General features: G+C 48.8%; 1 protein-coding gene across 1 annotated transcript in view; it reads right to left on the reverse strand.

Annotated features, from left to right (window-relative positions):
* Positions 1-4,332, reverse strand: part of TRIM66 (tripartite motif containing 66) — a 56,851-nt gene extending 52,519 nt beyond the window's left edge. Inside the window, exons 1-3 of the mRNA XM_053673157.1 lie at positions 3,693-4,332; positions 2,980-3,106; positions 1,013-1,204 (exon numbers count right to left, since the gene is read on the reverse strand). The gene's annotated coding sequence lies outside the window, so the exon portion shown is untranslated. The remainder of the gene's footprint in view (positions 1-1,012; positions 1,205-2,979; positions 3,107-3,692) is intronic.
* Between the last annotated feature and the right edge of the window lie 1,806 nt (positions 4,333-6,138).

Consider the following 6,138-nt stretch of genomic DNA (forward strand, 5'->3'; position numbering starts at 1 on the left):
GGCAGTGCTGAGCTCTTGCTTAACTGTTAAGTGTAGTTATATTTATACAGTCCTAACATTACATTCGGCCCTTTGAAGGCAACCACAAGGCTGATGTGGCCTCCAGTGAAATTGAGTTTGACACCCCTGCTGTGCTTGAAATAGGAAAGCAACGTAGTATTTCCAAATGTCCAAATCTAAAGATGAAGAACCAGAAAACAAGGCTGAACCTGTCCACTCTGTTGCTGCTGTCTGAAGGACTGCCAATGAAGTCAGGAGGGGAAGAGAGAGGAACCATCGAGACCCTCTTCAGAGTGGCAGTGTGCCCACAAGGCCACCTGGGAAGAGGCATAGGGCAGCTAAAAGGTCAGTACATCTTTACCTGCCTCACCAGGCTGCTGCCTGGCACCATCTCCTTCCTGCTCATTTCACAGGTATTTCTGAGGTCCTGGCTCTCTAGCTCTAGGAGAGCCCACATACCTCATAGGTCACAATGTCATGCTCTAGTTCAGAAGAGATGTCACAGAGAAGGATGCTTCTCAGGGGTCATGCCCTGTGTGCCTGACAGGAAGAGACTGGTCACTTAATGGCTACTCAACTTTATAGACATAGAACTCAACTTTGTTTGTTCTCTGAGAGCTGCGCAACCCAGGGGAACTGACCCACTGTGACAAACCCCAGAATGGACCTTTTGTTTAAGCTACACCATTACCTTGTAAAGGAGAGGGAGCTGGCGAGAACCAGAGCCGAGCACCCAGGGCACTCCCTACCCTGGAGGCCAAACCAATAAGAAGAGTGTTAGGTGAACAACACGTACTGCTGATCCATCCAGGGAGGCCTCCCAGTCAGCCAGGTGGCCTGACAAATAGGCTGTAGCTCTTCTATAACCAAGGAACTAGGTAAAACTACCCAGAAATAGTGTCCCATCACCCAGGACTCTACTTCCCGTCCCCTTCTCCCCTGACAATCTCGGTCCTTGCTTCAGGCCCTAGTTACAGGATACCTCTCATTCCCAAGGGTCTGCCCAACTTACCTTAATTCACAGAGCATCACCCCAGGGTAGTTTCTAGTTAGCTCAGTCATCCATTATACACTTCCTGGTCAGTTTTGATGTCCAATAGAGGATGATCTCTTCTTAGACCTTGTCTCACACCCTCAAGACCCCTTTTTGCTGGTCACAGGCACTATGTGATTAAGGATTGAAGGAGTGGCAAAGACCACACTCCTGTGAGGTCAGAGAGGGAATAGCTAAAGCAGGGGATCTGGAAAGACAGAGGCCAAAGACTAGGTTCTCCATCCATAGCCTCTGGAAAGTCACTCTACTTTCTGTGTCTCAATGTTCTCATTCATTAAATGGGGATGATAGTGTTGACTTCTGAAACAGATGCATTTTTGTAAATTGCAAGGTGTATTTGGCTATTATTACTGTACATTGTAATGTTCTGAAAAGAAGCATATTATAAGGTGGGCCTTAAAAGCTGAGGAAGACCCAGGACATGAGCAGCATGAGCACTCCAAGATAGATGGCACAAGCACAGGCAAAAGGGCGCAAGAGATGCACCAAGTCTGGCTGCAATAGAAAGCTTGTGCAGCAAAGAAGCTAATATAAGGCTGGAAAGGCAGGTAGTCTATATTCTGTTGGCAACAGGGAGATACTGAACTTTTTGATCAAATAAGTGAAAGGATGAAAGTCATTTTTTTTAGGAAGATTAATGTGGCAGAGGTATTATGGATGGAGGGATTGGAGGAGAGTTAGAATGCTGGCAGGGTGATCAGATGAGGGTGTTGAACCCAAGAGATGTGATGAGGGCCTTAGTGCAGGCAAAGTTCTCCCTGACATTGCTATGGCAGACAAGGTACAAAGAAGGCACATATAAGCTGGGAAGACTGACGTCTTTGGCTGTGTTATCTAGTTTGTCTGTAGAATATCTGAGATATTATCCAGAAATTAAATGAATATATGAGTGTGCAGCTCAGAAATAGAGATATGAACTGAGGCCACCCAAGATGAGTTCACCCAAGAAGATTGGGTACAGTGAAAAGAGGTACAAAGATAAGAGGCTGAAGAATCTTTAAGTGGTGGATGAAGAAGAACCTGAAAAGAAGACTGAGAAATAGCCAGAAAGATAGGAGGAAGGAGGGTTTCTCTAGGAAAAGAAGTTGAAGGGGTGAAATATAACAAAGAACAAGAGGTATGAGGAATAGGAATAGTCCATTCAATTTGGTGTTTGGTTAATCAATAACTTTGGTAAGAGCAATTTCATTCAAATAGTGGAACTGAGAGCCAGATTGTAATGGATTAAACAGCAGATGGGAAGTGAGCATATGGACAGCGCTCCAGACTACTCCTATGGAGGAACTCCAGAAACTTGAAGGGTTTGCCAGCATGAATATAAGCCAGTTAATAGAGGTCACTAACAAGGTCTACAATACCAGGGAGGAGATGGCAGCACAAGAGGCCCAGAAAAAGATGAGGGAGAGGGCATCTCTTGTGGCAGCTGCTCTTGGTAACCCCCTACCGAGCAAGAAAGAGCTGACCAAAGGAGGGGGAAAACAGCCATCTGAGAAAGGAAATAGGCACCCTGGAATGTAGACCCAGACCAGTGCGCCTATTGCAAAGAGAAAGGGCACTGTAATAAGAAAAAGTGACCCTATAATAAGAAAAAGAGAAGGCCGATAGCTGGGCAACAGGGACCAGGGTCACAGGTGCCTACAGTCCTCAGCCTGGCTGGCTTGAACTCAGACTAGGTGGGAACAAGTTCACTGAATTTCAGCCCCCATGAGCCCATGGTCAAAGTGACAGTAGGGGCCAAACACTCCCGTTTATGACAGACACCGGGGAAGAACACTCGGTAGTGACTACGCCCATTGCACCGCTGTCAGGCTGTGAAATCTCCATAGTTGGAGCCATGGGACGGCCCAGTAGCCCCAAACAATTCTGCCAGGCCCAAACTGTTGAACTTGGGGGCCACCAGATAAAGCATGAGTTCCTGTACCTACCAGAATGCCCTGTACCGCTCCTAGGGCAGGACTTGCTCACAAAACTAGGAGCCCGAGTTATTTTCCATCCAGCGGGAGAAGTCCAGCTACAGGTTGACACCTTGAGCCTCATTGCAGTCTTGGTCGCCTGGGAGGAAGAGTATCAGTTCTATCAGGAGACTGAAGGGGACTGGAAGGGAGAGGCAGAAGATAAAGTCAACCTGCAAGACAAATATCCCAAAGTGTGGGTGGAAGATAACCCATCGGGACTGGCAGAAAACCATCCGCCTATAATAATAGGTCTAAAACCAGGAGCCAGCCCAAGGCAGGTCCACCAATACTCCATCTCCAGAAAGGCCAGCATAGGCATTGCAGAAGTCATCTGCAAGCATCTATGAGAAGGCATACTCGTACCATGCCAGTCCCTGTGGAATACCCCCCTTCTGCCAGTACAGAAGCCAGATGGGAGTGGGTATAGACCAGTCCAGGACCTGAGGGCAGTGAATGAGGCAACGATCATGCTACACTCAGTGGTACCAAACCCGTATACCCTCCTCAGTCAGCTCCCACCAGGAGCCGCGTGGTTCACCTGTCTGGACCTAACAGATGCCTTTTTCTGCCTCTGGATTGCAAAGGCAAGCCGGCCGCTCTTTGCCTTTGAATGGGAGGATCCATGCACTGCATCAAAAACCCAGTTAACCTGGACCAGATGCCGTAAGGCTTCAAACACTCACCCACTCTCTTCGGAGAGGCCCTGGCCAGGGACCTGAGGCCGTTCACCAGGAGGGAGACTGACCTGGTGTTACTACGGTATGTAAATGACCTCCTTTTAGCCGCACTGACCAGAGAGACCCAGAGACCGGTGCTAGGAGAGCACTTGCCGGCTGCTCAGGGCTGTTCAAACTGCTGACTAGGACAGGGTACTGGTTGTGGAAAAAGGCACAAATATGCTGGACTCAGGTAAAATATCTAGGGTTTATCATCTCTCAGGGAGCAAGTCCTAGGCCAAGAGAGAAAGAAAGTAATTATAACCCCTCCAACCCCAATGACTCGGAAAGGGCTCGGAGAGTTCCTGGGGGCAGCTGGGTTCTGCCGAATCTGGATCCCAGGATACACTGCCCTAGCTAAATTCTTATATCAGGTATTAAAGGGACCAGACATGGTACCTCTCTCTTGGGACACTGAGCAAGAGAAAGCTTTCCAGACGATAAAGGACCACCCTGGTCGCGCCCGAGCACTGGAGCTACCAGACCCCAGCCAACCCTTCAATCTGCATATGCATGAAAAAGAGAAAGTAGCACTGGGCGTTCTCACCCAGCAAGTTGGGCCCTGGCAATGGCCAGTAGCTTACTTATCTAAATAACTGGACAATGTAGCAGCAGGCTGGCCACCTTGCCTCAGGGCCGTAGCAGCTGCGTTCACCCTCCTGCAGGAGGCTGACAAGCTCACACTAGGACAAAAAAATCAGTGTCTATGTGACACACGTGGTGACCAGCTTCCTTGCTGGACAGACACAAATGGCTCTCTAACCCAAGACTGACCCAATATCAAGGCCTCCTTCATGAAAATCCCCACATAAAAGTCAAAACTGTTCGGCAGATTAACCCAGCCACCTTTCTCCCCGAGGAGCTGGGAGACCTGACTATGACTGCCTCGAAGTGATGGAGGAGATCCATGCCAGCCGGCCTGACCTGTGAGACCAGCCCCTAACAAATTCAGAGCTGACATTCTATACCGATGGGAGCAGCTACATGATAGAGGAGAAACAAGTAGCAGGGTATGCTGTGATAGAAAACCAAAAAACAGTAGAGGCCAAGTCACTGCCAGCGGGGTGGTCAGCCCAGAGAGCAGAACTGTGGACATTAATCAGAGCCCTAGAACTAGCAGAAGGGAAAAGAGTCAATATATATACTGACTCAAGGTATGCTTTTACCACTCTCCACATGCATGTGGCAATCTACCGGGAGAGAGGACTATTGACAGCCGAAGGGAAAGAAATAAAAAATAAGGCTGAAATACTCCAACTATTAGAAGCAATCTGGGTCCCTTAAGAAGTGGCTGTGATACTCTGCAGGGGCCACCAGAAGGAGGAAACAGAAGTAGCCAGGGGAAACCAGAGGGCTGACCAGGCAGCAGAAGTGGCGGCAGCAACCCCAGAGGTGACAACCATGCTGCTGGCCCTGCAGGGACCCCTGGTAGGCCTGGATATAAATCAGCCACACTACACCCCAGAGGAGCAGAAGTGGGCAGTGCAAGAGGGCTGCCTACAAACAGCCTCTGGGATACGGAAGCTGCCAGATGGCTGGCTCTACATCCCACAGGGCCAAGCCAGCAACCTGGTCAGGCAATGCCATGCCCTCACTCACCTGGGAAAAACATCCCTAGAGAGTTTGCTTACGAGATACTATTACTTTCCCAACATGTCTAAGCTATGTGCTACAGCCTCAACACAGTGCTTGACCTGTGCCTGGAACAATGCAGCAGGCCACCCAAAAACTCCTGTGGGAGTCCAGTACAAAGGACTACAGCCTTTTGAAGATTTACAAATAGACTTAATGGAGGTAAAACCTAACAAAGGATACAAATACTTCATCACGATGGTCTGCACATTCTCTGGGTGGGTAGAAGCGTTCCCCACTTGGACAGAGAAAAGCAGAGAAGTAGTAAAGGCTCTACTCAAAGAAGTAATTCCAAGGTTTGGACTTCCCACCATAGGGAGTGGCAATGGACCCACTTTTAGAGCCAAGGTGATCCAAGATCTTGCAACTCAACTAAAGATAAATTGGGAATTATACACTGCCTACCGCCCGGAGCTCAGGAATAGTAGAACATATGAATCGGACTCTGAAAGAGACACTGGCCAAATTTCATCAAGAAACTAACCTACCCTGGCCTGACCTGTGGCCATTAGCACTGTTCAGAGTTCAGAATGCCCCAAACCCCACTGGGTACACACCACTGGAGCTGGTCTATGGCAGGCCACCAGCTATCTTGACCCTGCCTAGGGAAGAGCTTTAAGTTCTTGGAGAAGCAGGGCAGACTAGGTATATCCAGAAGCTAGGGGAAACACTTAGCCAGATATACCAGGCCAGATTAGGCCAAGAACCCTGTCTAGGAGGGGGGCCAGCCCACTCACATAAGCCTGGAAACTATGTATGGGTAAAAGATTGGAAAAAGGAG

Source organism: Artibeus jamaicensis, unplaced genomic scaffold (genome assembly GCF_021234435.1).
Source record: "Artibeus jamaicensis isolate MK-2021 breed Jamaican fruit bat unplaced genomic scaffold, CSHL_Jam_final contig_797, whole genome shotgun sequence".
In the NCBI taxonomy this organism is placed as follows: Eukaryota; Metazoa; Chordata; class Mammalia; order Chiroptera; family Phyllostomidae; genus Artibeus; species Artibeus jamaicensis.